Here is a 12303-nt window from a genome sequence, read left to right as displayed (position 1 = left end):
CGGCCCGCGCAGCTGCTGAAGCGGCCGGCACAGCGGCTGCACCAGCTCCCGCTGCAAACACGTCGGTAAGCAGTACAGCGGTTGCGGGAGCACAGACTGCGGCAACTGACATAGAGGCCGGCACTGCTGGCGAGACTGGCGTCAAAGCATTGTCTGCGCCACCCCGCAGTGTAGCGAGTGCTGTGAATGAGACTGCAGCCTATGTCGCTGTTGCTGCTTCAGACAATGTACCAGTTACTGTTGCTGTTGCTGTCGAAGGCTGTGCGAAAAGCAGTATAGCAGGAAGTGCGGTCACTGGTGCTGAAGTTGGTACTCCAACTAGTGACACACCTGGTGCGGTAATTAGTGCGTCATTAGGTGAGGTAGCTGGTGCAGCAGTTGGTTCTGCGGCGGGAACAGCTGCCGATGCCTCCCTGGGCACTGCGGGCGTCTGGGCAGGACATAGAGAAGTCGGCGTCCCAATGAGCGTAATCGAATGTTAGCTGCTTCAAATGACAATCTTACAAATACCGTGTGCACTCGATGTCGAAAACGGATGTTCACAGGCTCAAAGAAAAGATTGGCATAGCACTTTACCTTTAGTATTTCAATTTTTACGTTATAGTAGGTGCTGAAACAAGTGACATTGGGGGCATTCCACGTCAAATCGAACAAAAATCGGTTGTTTTGCACCTTACCGTCAGCGATTTCATTATAAATTTGTGAGCGAGTTCCTGTGTGGCCCCGGATATTACATTGATGTTTTTTGCACATTCTGACCACAGGTCTTCTAAATATAGGGCATCAAATTTTTACAAAATGTTGCATCTTTATATTTTTGAACGACCATAACTTTGGTTGTACTTGTTTGATTTGAATGAAATAAACCTTACTTTTTAGGTAATTTCTTAAGCATTTGTTTAGAATTGTTCCTACTTAAATATATGACCTTGAAATTTGCTTAACTCTGTTCTTAAGCACAAATATTGAAATAGCAAAAAACACGTCACCTTCGATTTGGCTAATTTTCATATATTTTATTGCCTACCATATTCTTAACAACCTGTGAAAAAATTAGAGTGGGCCATTCATAAGTTTTGAAGAAAATTGCACATATGCAAACGTATGTTAGCACGCGCAGTGGAGGGGGAAGAGCGAATTTCGCCCACCCCTCCTGTTTTTCGCCAATATCTCATAAGATTAATGCGAAATTAATTATGGCTACCTGTCAAGAATTGAATTGGACATCTCATCGTGCAAGCAATAAGAAAATCGGTTCACAACTGTTCTAGTAATAGCGGTGTAAAGTGAACATCCTGTCGCCGCAGCGACGCGGCGACTCGGCAGCCGGCGCCGACCGCTACGCGCCGCCTGAATTGTAGACTGTGCCGGGACGGAACGGAACGGTTCCGTCTTTACATCGCGCTCCCTGCCGCTGATTACGTTCGATTCGCGTCAAATTTTGTGAGAAGACTAAGAAATGTACAGGCAATCGTATGGTGAAAGAATTTTGAAAATCAGTTGGTAAACAATTGAAATATGAACGTGTAAACACAAAATTGTGATTGCTGCGTTTCCCGCATCGGCCGAGCCCGCCTCAGCCGGCGACGTTACTCTTAGCAGGCCTCTAACTGCCATATTTATTATTGGATTAACTAGAAATTCTCCATACATACTAAAAAATGTATGTTCTTTCCTATAATGAAGATCAAAAGACGTGAAGACATCGTTGCGTGATAATGTTTTCGTTGAATTTACTTCATGATGCATTTCCACACGGCTCAAAATTCACCGCAAAATACCGTTTGCCTGAGACACTTTTACTATGGAACGTGAATGCTTGACTACGATGACTATGCATTTCCATTCTCGCAGAGTTTGGGATATCACTAATCAGCAATCATTCATTTCAGAAAGTGTACACAAGCAAGCATGTCTTGACTCTGTCTTTCAAGGTCACGCGCGGTTGCGTGATGTTGATGCATGAAAACGGCGTTTGCCGCGAAAGTTATGAATGGCCCACTCCAATTTTTTCACAGATGGTTAAGAACATTGTGACGTACATAATATGTAAAAATTACCCAGATCGAAGGTGACGTGTTTTTTGCTATTTAAATTTTTCTGTTTTGATTCAAGGTCAAATGCATTTCAAGGTCACTTCAATTTAATTTTACAATTAAAAATCAAAGCCTTATCAATTGCCTATAAGACCCTGTTAATATCATTTTGATACCAGAAAAGGAACCAGAGTTATAGCCATTTAAAAAATTGATGTGTGGCATTTTTCGCTATATTCGATGACCTATATCTCAGCGATACGTTATCAAATTTCGAAAATATTATACGTAACACAGTTTTGAACCATGCCCAGTCTGCCTACAAATTTTCAGAAAAATCGAAGGGGATGACGGATTTCGGTGTTTGATTTGACGTGGAATGCCCCATTGTGGATATATATGTGTACCTCCTTTTAAATATCGTCACTCATGTCATGTGCATGAATACCAAACGAAGTGTTATCGGCTTTACATAAAGCAAAACTATACGCTGCAACTTTCGTGCATAGTTAGCTTACTGAAGCACACTGGGTATTGAACGGGCAGATGTGAAATGAATATAAATATGTAACTATATGATGACGTTTTTGGTCAACTAACAGCCGTCCATTTGGCGACCGAAGTGCACGTTCGGTGTAGGATGCCATCATGACTATTAACCCGCGCCCTGGTGGGGGGGGGGGGCTATTTTTTGCCCCCCCTCCAGACTTTTCGATATATCTCCAGAACCGCTGCGCCGATCGCCACCAAACTTTCAGTACCCTCTCGGACATCAATTTTACACATCGTGACCAAAAATTTTTCCAAAGGCTATGATAGGTTGGCTGGAAATGACGTCAGAGTGACGTCATGTTCTGCCGTTTTCGACCAAAAAAAGGGTTTCGCGGGAAGAGCTGTCAGGCCTATAGATTTGCAAATACAGAAAAACGATAAAGACATAAAAGATGTAAAATTGACAGGGCTACAAAACTGCTATCTCGGATTTTTGAAATTTTTGGATTTTGACCCCCAAAAATCAAAAATTAGATTTTTTGAATATAATAGCCGAAAAATCCAAAAAGTTTTTGGAGTTTCGCAAAAACCGGAATATATATGATAGTCCTTACCGCCATCTATCCACATACCAAATTTGAGATTGATAACTCATTTTTTGGCGAAGTTATAGCGAAAAAACTGTTCAAAATTGATGACGTCAAATTTTCAAACTCAATTTTTAGCAATTCTAGACACCGTAGCGCAAAACAAAGACCACCATTAGACTCCCCGTGACGAGCTGCATCGAATCAATACCCATTTTATGCAAAACTATCAACTTTAAAATTTGACCTTTCTTGACCTGACCTTGACCTGACCTTCACCAGAAAGTGACCTAAGCCGTACCTGATAGTCTTATAACCAACACCATTGAGTTGGAAATGAAAAATTGGCCATAAAACATGCATCGCACAACCTTAGTACCTAATGTTAGGTTCATGTGACCTGACCTCTGGGCTCTGACCCTTGGTGACCTGACCTGTGACCTGACCTGGTATTGTCAGTGACCTCTTATAGCAACATATGTACTAGGCAACTGACGCCCTATCGCTGATTCTCGACAAAATGCGTTTTCTTCGGTGTTATAGCGCATTCCCTAGATGACCCGTGAACGGTGAAACATGTCATCTTTGACCTGACCTGTGACGTCATCGGTGACCCCGAGGTCAATGAAATTTGGTTTCCTTCGACAAATTTGACAGGCCTTTCGAACGCCGTTTGAATTTTGAGGATCCGTCAAGTAGTTTCGGAGATACGAGGGGGGGCAAAAAATAGCCCCCCCCCCCCCACCAGGTCGCGTTATAAACAGACCCCACCAGGGCGCGGGTTAAAGGAAATGGTACAGTACAGCCACTTCCCTAATATTAGTTAATTGCTGCATATAAATAGTTCTTTTAGCTCAATTGCTTCCGGCTCTTGCCAGCTTCACGGATGGCAAATAAAAACAGAAAGAAGTAGCATGCCTAGCACGACCATTTCATTGCGCACGGTATGGTCCCTTTTACTTCGTTTTATCGTCTGTGGATTTTTCGCAAACTGCATTTTAAAAAGACGTTTTTGCTCCTAATCTCGTAGGTAGGGCCATAATTTCATGAATCATCTTTCGATGATAATAAACAAGCGTGTGTCTTGGGATGCGGTAAAAGCGAGAAGATTGCGGAATTTAGCCTCTTTCAACAGCCGTCAGAGCATCTGGCATGTTGTTTTCAGACCATAACTGATGATTTCTCTCCTTGCCCATGGCTAAGCATAAAATCACAGCGGGCAGCGTAAATATAAATAACTAGCAATAGAAAGTATATTTCTTTTAGGAAAAAGGAGGTATTATAAGAAGCTGGGTGGCTTTTCAGGAAATGCTTGCCTTACTTTTTTCATCGCGAAGTTAGTTTTCAAAAAGTTGAGAATCTGGACAATTTGAGTAGTAATAGACAAATATATATATTGAGACGGGTTACACAGCACATTGGGTGGACGCGTTTCGTCTAAATGACTTTTTCGACACCCTCTCGGAAATTAAAACAATACAAACACACAAGAAGCCAGGGCGTCTTCCAGGGGTCATCGTTGGGTCCTCTCTTGTTCAGCATCGTCGTTAACGATCTTAGCTTGTACGCTGGCGACTCTTTTATCATTCAGTACGCCGATGACACCCAGGTTTTAGTCTCTGGACACAAGTCCGAGCTACCTGACCTTATCTTAAAACTCGAGGCATCTCTCCAGTCGCTTGGTGATTACTTTCATTCGAACGGTCTAAAACTTAACGAGTCAAAATTCGAGCTACTTCCCATCGGCTCACGTCAAAATCTGCGACACCTCCCACCGTTCACGGTCAAGTTTCGGCAAGCCGTGCTATCACCTTGCACTGAAGCAAAAAATATCGGTGTCACTTTTGATCGCCATCTCACTTGGGACTCGCACGTATCGCAACTGTCACAGAAGTGTTTCGGCATCCTTATCGGTCTCTCCCACATCCGCCACTACCTACCATCCGGTACTCTCCCAATCCTTGTGTCTGCCCTCGTCCTTTCCCACGTCCGCTGCTGCCTCTCCGTCTATGGCAACGGGTCTGCCAAGAACCTCGCCACCATCAACAAAATTCTAAATTTTGCGGCCCGCATCATCTCCGGCAAAAAGAAATTCGACCACATCTCCTCTGTCCGTGCCTCACTCGGCTGGCCGGACCCCTCCACTATGGTTCAAGCCCAAACCCTAAACATCCTACACAAAGCTAGACGAACAGGTCAGCCCGAGTCACTAGCTGCACTATTTGCCACTAATGCCGAGCGTCCAGACCGTAGCCGCAGCACCAGGCAGGACCACCTGCTTAGTCTTCCCCGCATACACGGCTCGGCTGCGGGGAAGCGGCAATTCGTGTACCGCGCTGCCGCAGGCTATAACGCCCTACCACGCGAGTTCTGGGACATGTCCACCTCGATGTTTACCAGCAAGGTCTTAGAACTCTTATCTTCGGTGACATGAGCTGACACGTCACTGTAACCGCTTTTAGCTTCTGCATCGTGTGTGTAGTGTGGTTTACAGTGGCGTATCCAGGATCTTGAAAAGGGGGAGGCCAAACCTGCTCAAGGGGCCCCACCCTTACCTGAGGGGCCCCAGTGGTAGAATACTTAACCCACGCACGTTTGTTAATAAAATAAATAATAAAAAAATAAAAATAAAAAAAAATAAAAAATAAAACTTTAACCCACGCACAGCTGCGGTTCTTTACCACTTTCGCCATGTGAGGGAGCCTTTTTAGGCACACTTGGGAATCTAAAAACTCTGAAGGCTCATTCTGGCCTCTAAAAGCCTCTCTTCGGCAACAGAGTGAACGACTGGCCTCAGCCGGCCCCATAATGGCCTCAGGAGACCCATACTATTGCTGACCTCCCAGGGCCCGGCTGTGGGGGCATAACAAACAGGTGTGGGGCCCTTACAGCTGATCTCTCATTATAGCCTTCAAGGACCCTCAGAGACCGGCAAGGTCCTTCAGAACCTGCGGTGGGGCCCTTCTGGAGATAAGTGTGGCTACATAAGAGCCCATGACGTGTCCTCAAAAGCCCCGTGGTGTCCTTTCACTCCTTTCTAGTTGAAGCGTGGCCAGCGCGGACCCTCTGATGTAAATTGGCACCGTAGGGCCCCTCGGGCCCGAGGGGACCCTAAACCCTATAATGGACACGTGTCCCCTCGCCCCCTGGCTATGCCATTGAATCCAAGTGATCAGGGGCCCTTTAGGTAATCAGGGGCCTCTCAGGTGACTGCAGGGGCTTTTCAATTGACCAGGGGCCCTCCAGGTTACCGTGACCAGGGGACCCTCTGATAATCAGGGGCCGGTTATACCAGGGGCTCCTCGGGCAACTAAGGGCCTTCATGTGACTGCAGGAGGTACTCCCCGGGTAAACATGGCCCCTCAGGTGACCAGGACTTCTTCAGATGACTGGCCAGGGGCCATCCAGGAGTCAGGGGCCCATGGGTAACTAGGGGCCCCTCAGATAAACAGGGCCCCTCGGGTAACCAGAGGCCCCTCGGGTTACCAGGGGCCCCTCAGGTAACCAGGGGCTCTCGTAACCAGGGGTTCCTTACCAGGAGTCCTTCAGATAACCAGGGGTCCCTCAGGTAACCAGGGGCCCCTCAGGTAAACAGGGGTCCCGTAACCACGGGCCCTCAGGTAACCAGGGCCCCTCAGATAAACAGGGGCCCCTCAGGTGACCAGGGGCCCCTCGGATGGCCAGGGGTCCCTTAGACAACCAGGAACCTCTCAGACAACCAGGGGCCCCTCAGATAACCAGGGGCCCCTCAGGTAACTAGGGGCTCGTCAGATAACCAGGGGCTCCTCAGGTGACCAAGGGGACCCTCAGGAAACCAGGGGCCCTCAGATAGCCAGGGGCTCTCAGGTAGTTAGGGGCCCTCTGTGTTCGTCACTGTGATAAATATCGCTTTTTGATATTAGTTTTTCTTCCGAGTAAAAGACGTTCTGTCTGGTACTGGAATTAAAGGGACTATCCCACCTTCTAAAATGTTGTTAAAACCAGTTAAATTGTGCCCGACTTTATAGATTGGATGACCAGGAACACGGTTCTGGCATTTATTTTTCATTAAACATCTTAGGCTTCCCATATTCCAAACACAAACTTTCAAATATGTGACGTCACAGCCCAAAATTACCTCCTTCCCAAGGGCACATTACTGTCATAAAGCTGATTCTTTTTACTCTGTAGGCACCACAACAAAGTTCAGACCAAGTTTTAAGCGATTTTTCAACGAACAAACCCATTTAAATCAGAATGACTAAACGAGGTGACGTCACACTAACGGTCGCTCCATGTTGAAGATAGGGCCTTGTACAAGGCCCATTTTCAAATGAAGGGAACGAATTTCTTCAACACCAAGAGGCCGCGGGGGTTGCAACCAAGATAGATAGTGGTTTCTGAACCTCGCCGCAAACTTGGCTATCTCAACTCAAACCCCATGTTAAAGGTGGGATAGTCCCTTTAAGACAGGGAGACCCAAAACGCCTTCGTCACGCTGGTCCCCCTGAGTTATCCTGGACCTCAGGGGCCCCCGAGGCCCCCTTGGGTACGTCACTGCACTCAAGTGACTCAAAGGGCCCACTTGCATGTCTGATCCCAAAGGGGGAGGCCATGGCCTCTTGGCCTCCCCCCTGGATACGCCACTGGTGGTTTATGTGTGTTCACTTTTTATCCTCATCATTGCATTTCTTAGCGTGTGTTGACTCTGACTCGAGAATAGCCCTGTGATTCCGATCTCATGAAGGGATGAGTCTATGACGTAAATACAATACAATACAATACAAGAATAAAACTTGCACAGCAGTCTCACACTCTGTTGAAATACAGCATGCTAAGAATGCGCATTACTACAAATGATAACCTTCGATAAAAACTATTTGTCGGTACACAGCTACTGTTACATAATCATCGACGAGAATAAAAATAGCACACTTATAACGACTCGAACGGTAAGTTTTTTAACCCTCGCATGTGTGCGGCGTTTTCCAGCTTCTAATGTGTAGGGGGGGGGGGGGGTCGGTTGGACCCCCCTTGCCGTTTGGCCCCTGATCGAGCTAGAGCTTCGCGGAAAAAAACGAGCGTGTTGCCCGTGACGAGAGGAAGCCGATGATACCCAATTTTAAGGTCCTAGGTCATTGGTTGGCCTTCCAGGTCAGGTCAATGACCCAAAGTCGGGAAAATCGGGACCTATTAGAAAGTCGTAAAGTGTGGCTGCTAAGGGGTTTTTCGGGGTGCTGATCACGACAATCGTGTTAGTTTTGATCACAGATGATGTCTTTAAGCATTTATACCAGGTCGGGTCAGGTCAGGTCAGGTCAATCAGTAGGCGTCGTGACGGGTATTCGTAGTACGTGTCAACCGCCTCTGACAGCTTCGTAACATGTTACGAAGGCACCAAAACTACTTCGTAAATGTTCAAATGGTTGCTAAATTCGAATTCAGCTCCAAAAACTAGCCTAGAAACATGTAAAACTCGAAAAAGTGAACCGAGGTCACCCGAGGTCACCAAAGGTCAATGACCTGACCTGACCTTCAGGTGACCTTGACACCCACCCTAATGCATGGGAGCAACATCAAATCACATGTTTGAACGTTTGAAACCACGAAAAGCTTGCAAACGCGCGGCTAATGCGAGCCGACGTACGCCGAATCGCGATTCCGGCCAAACATGGTCTCGGAAAAGAGGTCACAGGTCAAAGGTCATTTGGGTCAGGGTCATGAAATTTTCAGGGTAGGTGTCAAATTGATCAATGCGAGGGTACTGAAAGTTTCGTCGCGATCGGCCGCTTTTTACGCGAGTTATTCGCGAAAAACCATGGGGGGGTCCATCCGACCCCCCCCCCCCCTACACATGCGAGGGTTAAATCAAGTTTTTAATGCTGAACACTGCTGCTGATTTTGCCCACTTAATAAACCCTACCCTGGTATTGATCGTATCGTTCGTTGTAATAAATGCCGCTTCGGTCGCTCTCCGACATCCCTTGTTCCCACAATTCGCTAACACTTTCGCCCCGTCCCAATTTGGCAAATGACTAGTGGAATGTGCGTGAACAACAAAGGCACTGTGGTCGGCGTCGTTTCGTATGTCTCGCTTGTGCTCTTTTAAGCGTGTTTGGATTCCCCTACCAGTTTCTCCAATATAAGATTTGTCGCAGTTACCACACGGTAACTGTTACCACACGAATTGTGGGAACAAGGGATGTCGGAGAGCGACCGAAGCGGCATTTATTACAACGAGCGATACGATCAATACCAGGGTAGGGTTTATTAAGTGGGCAAAATCAGCAGCAGTGTTCAGCATTAAAAACTTGATTTAAAAACTTACCGTTCGAGTCGTTATAAGTGTGCTATTTTTATTCTCGTCGATGATTATGTAACAGTAGCTGTGTACCGACAAATAGTTTTTATCGAAGGTTATCATTTGTAGTAATGCGCATTCTTAGCATGCTGTATTTCAACAGAGTGTGAGACTGCTGTGCTAGTTTTATTCTTGTGTGTTTGTATTGTTTTAACCCTATTAGTGGCAGGGGGGGTTGTTTTTATCCACCCCTCAGGTTTTTCGGGAATATCACCGAAACCGCTGAAGCAACGATGCTGAAATTTTCTGACTTTTCCTAAAACTAAATTGGGCACATTTCCTGAAAATTTCAAGTTCATAACTTTACCAGGGGCGGCTCCAGAGCACTGGGAATGGGGGGGGGTCCTATTCATGAAGCGAGTCAATTGGGCGAAGATCACGATGCTGCACCAGTTTTACGAACAGTGAATGAAAGGTATCATGTGATAACAAAGTTATTGTGCATCCTCTTTTGACACGTTTTTGCTATAATAGGCGGATCCAGGCGTCCAAAAAGGGGGGTTATTTTTTACCTCCCAACATAGGTGCCCTGACACCGCCTATGCATGACCAATACAATTTTAGTCGTTTTCTCATAAGAAAATTGTAACATAACAAGACCATTGCCACCCTTTTTAGAAACAGTACCAACAAAAACCTTATTTACTATACTTTTTGTGTACCCCCAATCTCAATGATCTGTATCCGCCTATGATTTTTGAAAATGCATATTTTTAGGATCCATGTGAATTCCTGGTTCATTCTCTATCGATCGGCAAAAGTTGCGTTAAGATTGGTTCAGAAACCTGGCCGTGATGAACAGTCTAAAATGTATCTGCAATTTGCCCGTTTTTACCTCCCCTCTACCCCCCTATTGACATTTTTTAATTTCATTTTTTTTTAGAAATGTAGATCTCGTTGAGCCAAATCGAATGCCGTTTGAATTTTGAAAATCGGCCCGTTAGATCTCGAGATATCAAGGGGGGTCGTAAACAGCCCCCCCCCCCCCCTGCCACTAATATGGGGTAGCCAGGAGCCTGCCACTAATAGGGTTGATTTCCGAGAGGGTGTCGAAAAAGTCATTTAGACGAAACGCGTCCACCCAATGTGCTGTGTAACCCGTCTCAATATGTAATAAATCTGGACAATATTTTCCATTTGGCAGCATTACCAAGGCCGCATTACAAAGGTTCAGGGAAAGCGGGACAAAAAGGTCGTGCACTAACATACATGATATAGACCTAGCAACCCAAACACCACTTGTGAATTCTCAATTTGGTAAGCTGAGAAAGGTTCGCAAGTTTAATTGAACCCAGAAAAAGAAGACCTCGAAAAATACATTTTTACGGAGCGAGCGAAGCGAGCGTATATGAGCGGCCGGCCGGCCGGCCGGCCGGCCGTGCGGACGCTTTTGCGAGGCTTATATCTCAGCAACCACTTGACCGATTTACATGCGGTAATTTTGTAGGGTAGCTTCATTCCTTCTACCAAGTATTGGACTATTCCCGATGCATGTGGATGAACCCTTATGCACGTGCCACGCAGTGGCGGATCCAGGGGGGGGGGGGCAAAATGGGCATTTGCCCCCCCCCAAACGGCATGATTTTAACATTACGCCTATGGACGATGCATGGAAAGAATCAATAAATTTTTATGGTTTGCCCCCCCCCCCCCAAACCTCTGAGCTGGATCCGCCTCTGGTGCCACGTGCAAAACGAAGAGGTGTCAGTTTTGTAATTGTTGCAATATCTCGGTAACTACTGGGCTGATTGCGCTGAAAGTTGGCATGTAGGTGGGCACCCACTAGGCACTGCATATCCATGTGCCAGAGTTGGGGTGCTGCTGCACGTGCGCACGTGCAGGGGTCATTTCCAGATCTCGAGAACGGCTGGGCCGATTGTGCTCAAATTTTGCACATCGCTACAGACCGGTTAGCAGGGTGCCGTGCACAAGTCAGTTGGAGGTACCCCCTCGCAATTTCGCACGTGCAAGGCCCACCCTCTCGCTCGCTCCGTTAGTCGCCCCAAAAGGCGTTATACTGGTAGGACTAGGTTATACTATTTCGCGCGCCGGGCCGGGGGGCGTTTGTAACACCCCATGCGGTTTTTCGCAGATATCTCAAAAACGGCGGCGCAGGGCGCCGCCGTTTTCGGCACACCTGTTAACGCATCTTTTCTGCACATGTTGTGAAAATTTCAGACCCAAGGCTTACAAGGTCAGGTCACCAGTTTACGTCAAGTGATCTCACCTCAGAAAAGGTTTCAATCCTCGTCAGAGCTACAGCGGCTGAGTGATCGCCTTGAAACTTTCAGCGATTGATAAGAGTAACAGTATGTACAAAATGTTTATCGCAGAATTTTGATATCGGTGACCTAAAGTCAGGTCAATTTTACGACCATTTTAAGTCAATAGGAGAAAATTGAAATGCGCCTCTTGTGGACGAATGGTGTTAAAAACCTTCTCAAACATCGGTTCATGGGTAAACATGACACACTGAATCGGAAAAATGCACCTGTGACCCCTATTTGTCCCTGAGGTCATCTCAGGTCACGAACGGTCACCAGCAGTTTTTTGGCTTATGGCTATAACTTTTGATAGAGACGTGCTAGAGCGATGAAAACACGTCAGATATATTCAGTTCGACGATGCGGATCGACCGATATGCAGCATGACCCTTTCCGGTCAGGTCATGACCTTGACCTGAGGTCAAATTTTTAACATGACCTTTCAAGGTCAGCAAATATTACATTCGACGCGTCTCGACGAGAGGAACACGATGCTGGCAAAAGTAATGTCGTGGCTTGCTTGAATCAAAAATTATTACCGAAAGACTGTTTTTGGTGAAAACGGCTCTTTTTACAGTTTTTGC

This window comes from Amphibalanus amphitrite, unplaced genomic scaffold (genome assembly GCF_019059575.1).
Source record: "Amphibalanus amphitrite isolate SeventyFive unplaced genomic scaffold, NRLGWU_Aamphi_draft 001138F_arrow, whole genome shotgun sequence".
Taxonomy (NCBI): Eukaryota; Metazoa; Arthropoda; class Thecostraca; order Balanomorpha; family Balanidae; genus Amphibalanus; species Amphibalanus amphitrite.
This window is presented reverse-complemented; position numbering follows the sequence as displayed.